Source organism: Pholcus phalangioides, unplaced genomic scaffold (assembly GCF_987345545.1).
Source record: "Pholcus phalangioides strain wild (caught in Gottingen) unplaced genomic scaffold, Ppha-v1.0 ptg000028l_1, whole genome shotgun sequence".
Lineage (NCBI taxonomy): Eukaryota > Metazoa > Arthropoda > Arachnida > Araneae > Pholcidae > Pholcus > Pholcus phalangioides.
Window position 1 is genome coordinate 10,781,739 of NW_028301618.1, and position 16,016 is coordinate 10,797,754.

A 16,016-nucleotide genomic window follows, 5' to 3' on the forward strand; every position below is an offset into this window, starting at 1 on the left:
TGAAATGAAACAATGTCCAATGCCGCACAACACGCAATATTCATTATCACGTGTACAGCGCAATAACCGGGAAAACTTGAGGCAAAACAAATACATCGCAATACGCGATGCACTACAATACGCAATACAGCCATGTGCGCAATAAACAATACAGCATAATATGAACGCATACGAATACAACACATGCTTTGATCCTTCTTGATCCTGGTACGTGGAACAGTTTGACATATTTGGGAGTTGAAACGTAACTCAAAATCGTAACCAATTTCCGTCACACAAAAATGCGTCCGATTTTCGTTGCACAGAAACGACCAAAAAAAGAAAAAAACATCGCACTTTTTTCGAGTGTTATTTTATATATTACTAGCTATATTACTCGGCGTTGCCCGGGTTTTCTTCAATGAGGCTTTTTGGATCACGTGATATGTCCCTCTTTCTTTGAGGGGCATACAAACTGTGCCCAAGTTAACCAATATGGCAACTTCCCGCGCGACTCATGAAATAAACAAATCTAGATTTAAAGAAACGTAGACGTGAACATTTTTTTCCTTTTTTAAAGGGCGCGAGGTAGTTAGTTCGATTTCCCCTCCCCACTTTTTGAACTTCAAGTTATCCGTCTGCCTAAGCTTCCAAAAATCCTTAGTTAAAGCTGTGGAATTTTTTCGATGCACTTTTCACGGGCTCATAACTAATTTTAAAATATCCTAACCCATATGAATTTATGCAAATAAATATCAAAAGAGACAATATGGAGACATTAATTTTCATACTTGAGAAGATATAAATTAAATCAATGATATTGCTCGAATATCCAACTCAAAAGTATAGGTTTGGCTAATTACTTCATATTTAATCTCCTGGGCTTCGTATATCTATAAGCGAACTGAATATTTCAAAAATCGAGAATTCAATACAATTTTTAAAATTATTGATGGGGTGGAAAATCCCACTAATTTCCGCATTTCTACAGTGAAATCGACAATTTTAGCACTGATTTCTATGAGGATCACCCTTTTCCTGACTCTCAAAGCGATGCTGATGATGATTATGACGTCTATTCAAAAAGCCTCATTACTGAGAGTATATTGAAAATGTGGCAAACCGTTATAAAGGCATAAACTATTATACATATGCTAACAGGATTAAAGAAGTGACAAACCGTTGTAAAGGCATATACACGTCTGAAACGCATTGCTAGGGAACCACGGTAACCAAAGTAAACGTTCGGAAAGTGATTGTTGAGACCCAAAAACCATTGTTGCCGGACAGTTTTTTGCCCATTTGGGGCATTTGCCCTGGGCTGCCGAAATTTTAAAGTAGCCTATCGTTCAAGTCGGGTCCCATTTGGTATATATGCAAAATTTGGTAGAGTAGATAATATCAATGTCATCAAACAATATTCAAAACTGAATCGAATTTCAAACTTAGGCCCATACCGAAATCTGATTAGAAGCCCACACATAGCAACTTTTTTAAATACAATGTTTCCGTCGTGTTCCGCTGATGTTTGATTTTTCTCTCTCCACAAAAATACTTCCAATCTCCTAACAATGATTCGAAAGTATTCTTAAAAATGGTTCTAAAACAGGGATGTCAACCTCTACTTAAGCCAGCGAGAATTTTTCCCGGAAAATGTATCAACACACAATTGGGACGTTTCTGGCGGCCCACGAGCAGTAAACCAGTTTCCGTACCATCCAGTAAGCCATATCGTACTTCTGGCCCACGGACTAAAATGTTTGTGGACCCCTGACCTAAATCTGAAGCATTTTTAGGACTCTCTTCGGAGACAAAAGGATGAATGAGTTTGAGACCATTTTTACAACGCTTTTGGAGAATTGTCAAATAATAACTAAAACACACAAGAAAATTTTTTGAAAGGCTCCTGAACACTTTGGAAAGAAGATAGTTCAGACTCCAACAACATTTTGACGTGAATCCGTCTTTTAAATCTGACGATACGTTCGCAAGTAGTTGCGTAAGAAATCACTAAAATGCTCATATCACAAAGTATTCAGAATCTATCAGTGTTTTTGATGTCTGCGAGTAGATGTCGTTAAGGGGTCATTCAAGTATTACGTCAGCATCGAGGGGGGGGATTTCGGATTTGCTGACTTTTGATGACAACGGGGAGGGGGGTTTGAAGGTTGCTTACGTCATCAATCACCCCCCTTTTGAAGATATGAAATATTCTAAGCTGCTGACGGGGGGGGGGTGTCAGTGTTTTGCTGACAGGGGGGAGGGTCAAAAATGGCTGAAAATCTGCTTACGTAATACTTGAATGGCCCCTAAGGCAAATCCAATGATATGTAGAAAGACGTCACTCTCCCCCGTTAATACTGACTGTCTGAAGAGACATGGGTATTTCAGGGAAGGAAAATTCATCTCTACTTTCACAGGGACTTGAACCCCGTTTTCTCGTTTGCCGGACGTGTGCTCTACCAACTAAGCTATGATAATAGCTCGCAAACGACATCAGGACCACTAGATGGCAACGTATACGTAGAAAGACGTCACTCTTTGTATGGAGCAGAGATGAATTTTAATTTTCTGAAACATCGATATATAGCTCTTCACTCAATATAGATGGCAGCACTGAAAAATCATACACAACACAAGATACGCACTCAGACTGTTCGGTACACAACTCACTAGGTAGTAAATTGCCTATGGCAATAGACCTGAGTTGTGCTCGGTTTGAAAAAAAAAAAGCTCTTCACTCAGTCTTTCTACGTATACGTTGCCATCTGGTGGCCCTGATGTCGTTTGCGAGCTATTAGCAGAATGCTGCCGCCGTCCATTGCACAGAGCCATTCAGCATATACATATGCTCGGGGGGGGGGGTGAGAATTCTATCCGTCTTCATAGCTTAGTTGGTAGAGCACTCGACCGGGGTTCGCGTCCCCGTGAGGGCAGAGATGAATTTTCCTTCTCTGAAACACCGATTATCACTTCAGAGTGAGTGTTAGTTTTTCGAATCCAATGATACCACTCTGGTTTCAATACCTCTTCTGGTTTGGCCACCGGGACCGCAAGAGAAACGAAGTCGTTCTATGCTATACCTCGAGAAGTTCGCAACGCAAATAAAGGAGAATACCGTCAACTGATACATATTTTTGAGACAAATAGAATCGTACCCATTTCATTAAGTCAGTACATGCCTCGCAATTCAATGTACAAAGAAAGTAGGCCTATTCACGTCAAAACTTGCGGCCGTGTCTATGACACAATCTTTTAAAACAGTTAAAAACCGATGCATTGTTAAATAACTGCAAAAATATTCAAGAGCAGTACGGAAGACTACGGGCAGATGGCAGCACTACACACATAACAAGCATTACACAGAAACAAACTTCACGTCAGGTCTCACTACACGCACATTCCCGCATATACCAATTCGTTAGAGGTTCCGCAGAGGAATATGGACGAGGTGCATGTGTGGTTCAGTAGCACGGAAGACTACGAAAGCATTTTTAGAAAACTTCCGCAAGAATTGTTACGCGACTCCCGAAGCATTTCTACTACGGAAAAATGTTTAATTAAACAATTTGAAAGCATTTCCACACAATATTGCATTTTCAAAAAAGAAATACGAAAAAAAAAATGTTGAACGACATAATAAACTAGCTGATACCCGGCGACGTTGCCCGCCCCGTAAAAAATGTATATATGTATAGCTTATTAATTATTTCTTAATCAAAAAAATTTCTGCATCAAATAAGAAAAAATTACTTTTATTTTTAAATATTTTAATTAAAATCTTCAGGCAATCGCTTGTGGATACACAATATTTTTTCTTTTTCCATCTGTTGTGTAGATGTACAAATTTTTGCGAAAAGGTGTCCGTGTGAAAAACAGGGCTCAAGTAAGTTAATACCTGCCACTGCTAACGACTGGCCTTGCGCTTTGTTGGTTGTCATGACAAAAGCTAAACGAATCGGGAACTGCAATCGCTTGAAAGCGAATGGCATTTCTTCGGTGATAATTGGGATACGTGGAATGAAGACTTATTTTTCTTTGTCGCGTCCAGTTAGAATCGTTGCTTCAATGATGCAATTGTGCAATTTCTTCACGCAGAGTCTGGTGCCATTGCAGAGTCTCGGTGTGTCCAAATTTCTTAAAAGCATTATAGGTGCTCCGACTTTGAGGGTCAAATTGTGTGGTGGCACACCCGGAATATCCAAAGGAGTTCAGAAATTCTGCAGGATACAGAACTAAATGTCTGTGCCGTGTCTGTGACAGTGTCAACCGATTTGTAAGATGTGGAGTCTCCTGGAATAATTTTTAGGATTTTTTCGTTGATCTTGTTCACACTGTCATTTTTCGGTGCCAGAATCGCTCTCAGAAAGCCACTAATGGTTTTGGTCATTTTGTTGAATGTTTGGGAAGACTTTGTCTACAAGTTCTTGAACTGAGTTTATATATATAAGAACTGGCAAAATCCATTTGGGAACGTAATCGGTCCAGTGCTTGGGTCTACTGGTTGGTCAACTGATGTGAAAATGATAGCAGTGCTGAGTCATTTCGCAGTTGAACTCGCATGTTGGTGGATAATGATAATTTTTTAACTTCGTGCCAGAGTGTTGATGATTTGAGGCAAGCATTGAGTTCATCAGTTGGCGTTGAACATTTTTATTCCCAGGTTTGTCAGCGTAGTTGTTGTTCTCTGTTGTTAGCGACGTCATACGTCCAGCTGGTGCAGCGAATATTATTCAAACGCCTTTGACGCATTTTTTAAATTGAAACTATACCTGTACGATGGGCGGTTGATGAGATAAAGGCCGCATTATCACTTACAGGACACCCTGTATATAGGCTAGCAGAAATACCCGGCGCTTCCCGGGTTTTCTGCAATTAATGGGATTGTTGAACCGTTTCTAAAGCGATTTGGAACTTCTGCATGCTTTGAAAGTGCTTTTAAACATCCTCTAACATTTCTCGCAATAAAATCACCAGATTAAAATAAACCTACATTTTTAACTATCGTTTTTTAAGAATGTGCAGCGTGTTTTTAAACACGCCGTTTATGTGCTCCTCGCATATGCATTCCTATCCATCGATAGCATCAAGCTTTGCACGTTTTGAATCCTCTTTTCCCCGCTTCGAGAACGAACATGCCTAAAAATAGGTAATAATGAATGATCGTCCATCTTCATATCCACGACGTGAATATTAATTCTCACAAATAGTGTATCAATTTTTACCCCCGCCCCGTTTTTCCTTTCTACCTGCCACGATTATAATCAACGAGAACAACAAGAACGCTCTTCCAGCCATCGACCTTCCAGAGGACACAACGAGGACCCTCCAACCCTCCTCTTTCCCATCATTTTGCTCGACTTCCAGCAGCATCTTAGCACTAATCGAAGAAAGCAATGAAAAGAAATAACCACCATAGCTCGTGAGGTTTGGGAGCATCATGTAAACTAGAAACGAAACCAGTTCCTCTCTCTCTCTCTCTCTCTCTCTAGCATCGAAGACCTACCACTGACCACACGAAACCGGCCATAATCTATGCTGAGATAAGAGCAATGATGGAAAGAGAGCCAACCGACACTTTGCTCAACGCTAATGATAATGGAGAGAAAAAAAATGAATCCGTGACGTGAGAATCTGGTATTAACGAAGGTAAGGAGCAAAAAAAGCGTCATTCGACCTCTTTGATGCGACCAAACCAAAGAAAAAAAAAAACCGAATAAATCTTGTGTTATATGCAGTGTCACGTGAGACGTGACTATACTGAATTTTCAAACTGACTTGGAGCCACGTGTAAACAGGTTAACAAAGCCAGCGAATGTTCTACGAGAAAAAGACTTCTCAAGAGTGATTAATGAGGTTAAGAATTAATCTCATACGATGAAATCGGATCTGACAATTTTCGTAGCCTCCGACATAAAACGATGAAAATATTAGGCTGGGAGCACGACTAGACAAAACAGCTTCAGACAAGCTTAATAATTGTTGTTGACGTTGATTTTTATGTCGCAAGGCACACCAGTAAGGTAAGTTGAGCAAATCGAAACGTTGCGCCATAGAATTAAATTTGAACAAAAATGACTGTCTTGTCGTGTCTAACCGGTGTGTGCCTAACAGCACCTAAATGCAAACAAAAGAAAGAACTATTCCTACTGACATGACCATACGTCCCGTATTTTCCGGGATAGAATTACTTATTTCATAGTATTTGGCTCACTCATCCTTTCAGTGCAAATGCTCATTTTGCCAGGTAACACAACAAAATGTCTGATATTATGTAGACGACACTTTTGCATGCAAAAAATACGACAAAATGCTTGATGATGAATTTTGTTGGGGGCGGGAGGTTTGGAAAGGCAGACGAGGCATAGCTGAAGACAGAATATAATGCAGATGACACTTCTACGAGTGGAAAATCCGGCAAAATACTAGGGGAGGGAGGGCATGAGCAGTGCTGCCAATAGTAAAAAAGTTTTCCAATTAGCTTCTTCGTCAAAACTAAAAACCGGACCTACAAAACCAGATTTAAATCCTATAAAGGAAGATGTTTTGCAAGTTGTCTTCAATATCACATCAATGGCTTCAGCTGAAATTGATAGAGCCGTTGGAATAGCGTCAAATGTTTGCATTTTGTATGCCTCAATTCTTTTTTTCGGAATCGATTATAAAATTATGTTAGCACTTATTTTGTTTCTGTATGCCACCACAAATTCCAAAAAACCACCGAATCAAACCTGTACTGATTCTGTTTTCAGATTTTGTATCAATAAGATTTAACTGACTGAAAATTTTAACCTTCTGCGTGAGAATGAATTATAGACCTTGGCTTTACAAACCGTATATAAAAAGGAACCTTGGCATTCTCAACTCTGTGTGAATTCATTTATGACATGAATGTCGCTCTCCACTTGTCAATACAAGATATACGGAAGACTGGATGTTGTGAAGATATTTATTATTTCAGATGTTTATTTTTTAAGGAAGGAAAAAACTCATCTCTGCCTCTACCGGGAGTCGAACCCGGGTCCCTCGATTGCAATCGAGGGACCCGGGTTCGACTCCCGGTAGAGGCAGAGATGAGTTTTTTCCTTCCTTAAAAAAAAAAAAAAATAAAAAAAAAAAAAATAAAAAAAAAATAAACATCTGAAATAATAAATATCTTCACAACATCCAGTCTTCCGTATATCTTGTATTGACAAGTGGAGAGCGACATTCATGTCATATATATAGCCCTCTGGTGGCTCGTCGTCCATGAGCTATTAGCTGATCGGTTTCACCGTCCATTGCACGGTTCCGTTCGGCATATATACGCTCTAGCGAAGGAAAATCTCTATCTCCTCTGTAGCTTAGTGGTCAGAGCACTCGTCCGGCAATCGAGGGACCCGGGTTCGACTCCCGGTAGAGGCAGAGATGAGTTTTTTCCTTCCTTAAAAAATAAACATCTGAAATAATAAATATCTTCACAACATCCAGTCTTCCGTATATCTTGTATTGACAAGTGGAGAGCGACATTCATGTCATATATATAGCCCTCTGGTGGCTCGTCGTCCATGAGCTATTAGCTGATCGGTTTCACCGTCCATTGCACGGTTCCGTTCGGCATATATACGCTCTAGCGAAGGAAAATCTCTATCTCCTCTGTAGCTTAGTGGTCAGAGCACTCGTCTGGCAATCGAGGGACCCGGGTTCGACTCCCGGTAGAGGCAGAGATGAGTTTTTTCCTTCCTTAAAAAATAAACATCTGAAATAATAAATATCTTCACAACATCCAGTCTTCCGTATATCTTGAATTCATTTAATTTTTCACTCATAATTTAGCTAAAATTTATCATGGCACTTTTTTTAAAGGAATCTACAAAAGTATTTGAAAAGGATACAAATTATTGGAAAAAACAAAACTACAACTTCACAAGAGAATTTTGAAAAAAGTAATAGATTTTCCCCACAAGCAACTAACTACCGACTAAATGGCCCCTGCCCTGAAAAAAGACTTGATTTGATGATAGGACAATTAAGTCTGCAACACTGGGCACGGGATTCGAAATGCAGACGACCGCGCTAATGGCAGAATTGAATGCAAACGACATAACTGAAATTGACTGTCTTCAATAAAATGAGTTTATAAAAATAAAATTCGATAGGTTCGTTAGACTATAGTTTCCCAACCTTTATCCCACATCGCCCCCTTCTTCAGAAATTTTTTTCTTCCATCCCCCCAACGCAATCTAAGGCCCCTTTCACAGGGAGCGGACGCGGGTCCGCATGCCCTTTCACACGAGCACTAAAGATGCGGACGAATCGCCCGCATCTTTAGTTTGAAATTCATGCATAAAAACTATATTTTCGCTATTTTTGTAATTATTTTTCCCCTTCACCCCTGATTCAGTGCCCATAGGCAGCCTAGAGGCATTCTTTGGTGGTTTAATCTAGAGCCACATAGAATATGGGAATAAAGATGTCTTCATTCCGATCCTCACAAATATTCGATAGGAGAAAATGTCTTCAAATATTTTCAGAAGATTTTGAAAAAAAAATCTGTCTTATCGGAAAAATTCCAAAAACATCCAAAACATTAGATGTTCCAAAAAAAAATTCAGGAGAATTTGCAAGTACAAAAAAAGGGGAGGGGTGGAGACTTCCAAAATGCCTGTGCTTAGAAAAATTCACATCTGTCTTAGGCCGGGATTACACTATAAAAGTTTGATAAAGTTCGTTTATACAACTTGAAAAAGGCAACCAATAGACGGATCAGTTAAGTTCTCTCGAATGTAATAGATGTTTTAATAGATTTTTAATGTGTTTATTGGTTACATTTTTCAAGTTTTATAAAAGGATTTTTAATCAAAGTCTTATAGGGTAATACCGGCCTTACACTATAAAAGTTTTCTAAAAGTCCTTTTATAAAACTTGAAAAATTTAACCAATAAGCTTACCAGTTGCATTTGCTCGAATGTAACCTATGAGCTTTATTGGTTGGATTTTTTGAGTTTTAGAAAGGAATTTTATCAAACTTTTATGGTGTAATACCGGCTTTAGGCCGGGATTACATTTTAAAAGTTTTTTAGAAGCTGTTTGATAAAACGTGAAAAATTCAACCAATAAGATCACCGGTTGCATTTGCTTGAATGCAACCGATAATCTTATTGGTGGCATTTTTCAAGTTTTATAAAATTACTTTTATCAAACTTAAAAAATGCAACCAATAAAGATCATAGGTTACATTCGAGCAAATGCATCTGGCAAGCTTATTGGTTAAATTTTTCAAGTTTTATAAAAGGACTTTTAGAAAACTTTTATAGTGTGAGGCCGGTATTACCCTATAAGACTTTGATTAAAAATCCTTTTATAAAACTTGAAAAATGTAACCAATAAACACATTAAAAATCTGTTAAAACATCTATTACATTCGAGAGAACTTAACTGATCCGTCTATTGGTTGCCTTTTTCAAGTTTTATAAACGAACTTTATCAAACTTTTATAGTGTAATCCCGGCCTAAGACAGAATTGTGATGTGAATATTTCTAAGCACAGGCATTTTGAAAGTCTCCACCCCTCCCCTTTTTTTGTACTTGCAAATTCTCCTGAATTTTTTTTTGGAACATCGAATGTTTTGGATGTTTTTGGATTGGATTTTTCGAATATTGGATGTTTTTGGAATTTTTCTTTCATATTTTTCCGATAAGACAGATTTTTTTTTCAAAATCTTCTGAAAATATTTTAAGACATTTTCTCCTATCGACTACTTGTGAGGATCGGAATGAAGACATCTTTATTCCCATATTCTATGTGGCTCTAGATTAAACCACCAAAGAATGCCTCTAGGCTGCCTATGGGCACTGAATCAGGGGTGAAGGAGAAAAATAATTACAAAAATAGCGAAAAAATAGTTTTTATGCATGAATTTCAAACTAAAGATGCGGGCGATTCGTCCGCATCTTTAGTGCTCGTGTGAAAGGGTATGCAGACCCGCGTCCGCTCCGTGTGAAAGGGGCCTAACCTATAGGACCCTATGTTATTGTTATACCCGTAGCTTCTACCACCCCCTGGAAGCGTTACCACCCACGTTGGGAATCACTGGGTTAGACCATAGTTTCCCAACCTTTTTTGTCCCATCACCCCTTCAAAAATTTTTTTGTCCCATCACCCCTTAAAAAATTTTTTTCTCCCATCCCCCAACGGTGATGTCCTGTTTCGTCCTTTCCCGATTCATCCTCAGGTCAAAATAGTCCCGTTTCATCCGATCTCTTGTTTCTCCTCCCACTTCCCTGGATTACTGTCAATCAAGATAAAACAACCCGTGGTTTCACACTGAGAAGGAAGGCCAGTGATTGACGTACCAGCTGAACAATTGTTCTTTATTACTTGTCTGAAACAATTCATATTTGACCATATTACACAGGAATGTCCCGTATTTTTAGTGATATTCCTGTGTTTTTGATCTTTCTCACTTTCTTGTACAATTTTCTGTTTTTTTTTTCTTTCAACGAAGCACATTTGAAGCGCCATTCTCTACCGAAATTATGAATGAAGATAATTTTCATCACTTGTAAATTATATTATGATAATTACCTATAAATATAAATATTCATCTAAACGCTCACGTTTGGAATCACTGGGTTAGACGGACTACATTGCGATTTCCAGTAAATTCTTCATTAACGTTTAATTAATAATTTATGAGCAATAACTGGTGATTTCGCCGTCTTTCAATCAAGTTTTTGGTGAAAATTGCCAACATTCCGTTTTCTACAATATTCAAGCTCCAAGTTCCCTGTATTTTCTAAATGAAATATGTTGGGTTTATAATAAAATATACACCCACACACATGGTGAAATATATTCTATTGAAATATATCTATTAAAACTATTATTTTTTTAATTGTAGTCCACGGGGTAAAAAACTTAGAATACAACAAATATATCTACATGAATATTTATATTTATACGTTATTATCATAATATAATTTACAAGTGATGAAAATTATCTTCATTCATAATTACAGTAGAGAATGCCGCTTCAAATATATGCTTCGTTGAAAAAAAACAGAAAATTGTACAAAAAATTGAGAACGACCAAAAACACAGGAATATCACTAAAAATACGAGACATTCCTGTGTAATATGGTCAAATATGAATTGTTTCAGACATTATGCTGGTACGTCAATCACTGGCCTTTTTTCTCAGTGTGAAACCACGGGTTGTTTTATCTTGATTGACAGTAATCCAGGGAAACAAGAGATCGAATGAAACGGGACTATTTTGACCCGTACCAAAACGTATTACGTACCAGCATAATGTCTAAGGATGAATTGGGAAAGGACGAAACGGTACCTAGCCCCCCCCCCCCCCCAACGCAATCTAACCTATAGGATGATGGACCCCTATGTTATTGTCTATTGTTATACCATCACTGGAATCACTAGGTTAGACGGTAACACAATGCTGCCCTCTTCAAAAGTAGCAGACTAAGTAACCATCAGCATCACTGAACAATAAATAATACTATAGATGTGTGTGTTTTATTATACTATATTTTTAAACCTTCGATTTCGCTTTCGATTTTTTTTGCTCTGATTCGGTCATCCCTAGAGCTGTCTCGAGTTTTATCCTTCTATCAATTAGGACATGCGCAAAGAGAATTGGGATTCCGCAGTGAAAGTTATGTTCGTACAAGAACGAAGAAACCCACGACGTGGTCGTAACTCAGCAAAAAAAATTGCCCACACACTATTTTTTTTTTCAAGTGTTTCATCATCTGAGATTTATCCACTTGACTATCTCACTTGAGTCACGTGATGCTCAAACCGATGTAAAATTCTGTTGAGCCGCATCCTAAAATGGCAACTAACCTACGCGAAGTTTCCTAGAGGGGAGAACAAGGTGGTCTGTGAAAGTAAACAAGGCTTTTTTTTTCCGAGAAAGATAGAGCGTAAAAAAATACTCATAACCACCTACCTACCGCGTTTCGGTTCAAGATTGGGGCGAGCCCAGGTAACCAAGCTCGTGTGCCATTGACCCTGAAAAATAAAATTGGCTCGAAATCCATAAAAATACGTTGATGGTAAGAAAATAAACTCATTAAAAAATAAGTTCAGAAGAGTATCGGAATCAATGATGTTCCCACAGGACCTGTGTTTCTGAAAGTGTTGAGTCGCAAATCTTAGAGGCGTCTCGATGAGCTGGTGACATTGATGAGCGCCTGTTCCGTGCTTTGAAGTGGCACTTTTCAAGTAACATTAGGCCGTTCTGCGGAGGTGTGAACGAACGATGATAGGACAAGGGAGACGCTAGTAAAAAAAAGTTGTTTGAGAATCACTGCCAATTCTTGGTGGCACGTCTAGGTTGTGGACAATATTCAAACCTTTTCGAGATGTTGTCAAATCTTTCGACATCTCCCGAGGTCTAAGAGCCCCCCCCCCCTTCCCCCCACACACACGTTCCGGAAATCCTTGGAGGAAAAACTGATCAGATCGGCCTGCCGGGAATTCCAGAATGCCCTTTCTGTCACAATACCTTTCAGTTCGCTGGTTGGTGATGGACGCGACGGACGATAGTTTGGCTCTTGCCGGTTTTATATTGGCAAAAAGACAGTGCATTCTCAATACAAATCGCAAGAAAAAACGAGTCAGAAAAACATGATTCAAAGAGTGGCTACAGAAAAGGGAATATTAGGTTTGATAAGGAACAGAAGTTATCTACGTTCTTTCCCCAGGATCGGACCCGACGGTGGTAGACGAGAATCGTAACACTGTGCCACTCGGGCACAGGGTGGCCCTAGGCTGGTATTTTTGGCGGGTACCCCAAGTCAGACTTTTCACGGGCCCTCCTATAGTGAATTTATAGCATGGGGGGGAAAAAAAATTATGGTAATTGTCCCAGGCGCATAACTCGCAAGTGCACCGCTATTTCGCGATTGCACAATTTTTTTCCACACAGCCAATCACGTTGCTTCTACTATAATTCGCGTAACTCTACGCTATATTCTTTTCGCCGAACAGCGGTGCAAACAAGGTAGATAATATTTCCACTGCTGTTCAGCGAGACATTTCATAAAATTTGCAATCGCGCTATTTTCAATGCAATATATATATATATAAGCGATTTTATTTTTTAAACCAACAAATTCAAACACTGAGAGCACAAATTGAAATATTCAAACAGCTAAAGGCGGATCACGAAAATCTTTGCAAATTTTAGTAAAATACTTTCCCAATTTATCAATGAATTTTTCGATAGCAAATCGACTAAAGATAAACAGATAAATTATATTATATAAAAAATATATTATGCTAGTTAATAGGAGTAGAAAAAAAAATTTGATAATATCCTCAAGCTGGATTCGAACCTTGGTCTACAGGTTCATAGTCCGATAAAGTATGACCTACACACTAATTCAGTTAATGGGAAACTGTTCACTACAAAAGCATATGCTTTTAGTGAAGAAAAAATTTCGCCTTTTTCGAAATGCATTACCACCTTCATCACCCGCTGCCAATTAAACATGGAATTTTGATTCCCCCCCCCCCCCGACAGGGCCGTCTTAAGAGTATCATGGGCCCCCGAGCCAATTGATTTTTCTGAGGCCCTACCAAACAAATTCTTGAAAATTTCAATCAGAATTCATTTTTGTGAGGCCCGGGTGGTCCCATGCCTTAAGACGGCACTGCCCCCTGAAGCGAATTAAAATAATGTTTGTTTGGCTTACAGCGTGTTAGAATACACGTGTTAGATACACAATCTGTCAGAATACATTCCAATAATTACATAACGAAGCCACCTTGCGACCGACAGATCGTGCTATATTACGGTAATGGGAATTATCGCAAACCATAACACGTGATTGACTGAAATCGTGGAATAGCGGTGCATTTGCGAAATTAGCGTCTCGGGCCTTGTCAGTCCCATACTTATTGGGGGAAGGACACGGATTTCTGGCCATCGGAAAAAGCTACGAAGATCTCAAGTTTATAACTACTATAAACTCTTCAGAAATTCCACTTATGTTGAGCGAACCGCGGCTTCAACCAAACTGAAATGACGCAGTGCCACACACTAGTCGCCCTGTACAGTTCGAGGCCGTAGTAAATCAGAATCATTTTTTTCATCAGGCCATTTTCTCACCAGTCCGCCAAGTCTGCGCAGTTCTCCGCCACACACGTTCCGGAAATACCGAAGGCCAGGACGCTTATAAACAAGCCGTACATTCCCAGCTACATCACAGAAATTTAGAGTATCGTGATTGGCCGAAATGAGCGATAATAACCATTACGCCACTCATAGTGAAATTTTTGCTGCTGACATTTAACAATAGATATGATCGATTGTGCATCAATCCGACATTCGCAATTGAAGTAACTAACCATTGGAGCAATGGTTAGAGCACAGGACACAAGTGCCGAAGGTTGCGTGTTCGATTCCCTCTCGAACCCATCCAAGATCCCCCCCCATCCTTACATATTTACTGTCATTTATTTGATTCACTAAAAAACTCTTCCATTTTATTTATGACTAGCTATAATACCCGGCGCTGCCCGGGTTTTCTTCAATGAGGCTTTTTTGGATCACGTGATATCTCCCTCTCTTTTTCTTGAGGGACATACAAACCGTGTCCAAGTTAACCAATATGGCGACCTGCGCAATTCATGAAATAAACAAATCTAGATTTACACAGAAACGTAGAAATGAATATATATTTTTCTTTTTTTAAGGGGCGCTAGGTATTTCGATCCCCCCCCCCCCTCCCCTGAACTTCAAGTTATCCATCTGTCTGTTCCAGCTTCCAAAAATCCTTAGTTAAAGCTGTGGAATTTTTTCGATGCACTTTTCACGGGCTCATAACTAATTTTAAAATATCCTAACCCATATGAATTTATGCAAATAAATATCAAAAGAGACATTAATTTTCATACTTGAGAAGATATAAATGAAATCAATGATATTGCTCGAATATCCAACTCAAAAGTATAGGTTTGGCTAATTACTTCATATTTAATCTCCTGGGCTTCGTATATCTATAAGCGAACTGAATATTTCAAAAATCGAGAATTCAATACAATTTTTAAAATTATTGATGGGGTGGAAAATCCCACTAATTTCCGCATTTCTACAGTAAAATCGACAATTTTAGCACTGATTTCTATGAGGATCACCCTTTTCCTGACTCTCAAAGCGATGCTGATGATGATTATGACGTCTATTCAAAAAGTCTCATTACTGAGAGTATATTGAAAATGTGGCAAACCATTATAAAGGCATAAACTATCATACATATACTAACAGGATTAAAGAAGTGACAAACCGTTGTAAAGGCATATACACGTCTGAAACGCATCGCTACGGAACCACGCTAACCGAAGTAAACGTTCGGAAAGTGATTGTTGAGGCCCAAAAACCATTGTTGCCGGACAGTTTTTTGCCCATTTGGGGCATTTGCCCAGGTCTGACAAACTTTTAAAGTAGCCTATCGTTTAAGTCGGGTCCCATTTGGTATATATGCAAAATTTGGCGACGATCGATCTAAAATTGTAGATTTGTATAGAGAACATACACACACACAGAAAATCAATTTTATATACACTGCTGGCCACCGTAAATGCAACACCCTGAAGGAAGCATGCAAATACTACGAAATTTACAACATGCATTAGCGGAGGTGAGATATGCAAATGATTAGAATTTCAGCGCAGACGCACATCACGCGCGCCTGTGGCGCCACTTCAAAGCGCTATTTAAGGCTTGGAGATTTCGACGATTTGAAGTACGGCAATTGTGTTTTTCTTGTGGTTTTTTCAAAAAAACGATCAATTATGCCTCGTAGAAAACAGCGATCATCTTTTGATCAAGTATCCGAGTTCGACAGAGGAAGGATAGTGGCCTACCGAGATTATCTTTCAGGGAAATCGGTAGTCGTGTTGGACGAAACCAAACAACTGTAATGCGGATATGTGATCGTTGGATGCAGGAGGGTACGACGGACCGACGTGTTCGATCGCATCCACCTCAGTGCACCACTTCACGTGATGACAGGCGTATTGTGCG

At 39.1% G+C, this 16,016-nt stretch overlaps 1 protein-coding gene and 1 non-coding gene across 2 annotated transcripts in view; one reads left to right on the forward strand and one right to left on the reverse strand.

Moving 5' to 3' along the window:
* The window catches only part of LOC149067952 (serine/threonine-protein kinase 26-like), an 81,827-nt gene that overhangs the window by 42,767 nt on the left and 23,044 nt on the right, over positions 1-16,016 (reverse strand). The gene's annotated exons all lie outside the window — the stretch shown is intronic.
* TRNAA-GGC (transfer RNA alanine (anticodon GGC)) lies at positions 7,611-7,682 on the forward strand. The gene has a single exon. It is a non-coding gene; the product is annotated as a tRNA-Ala (tRNA).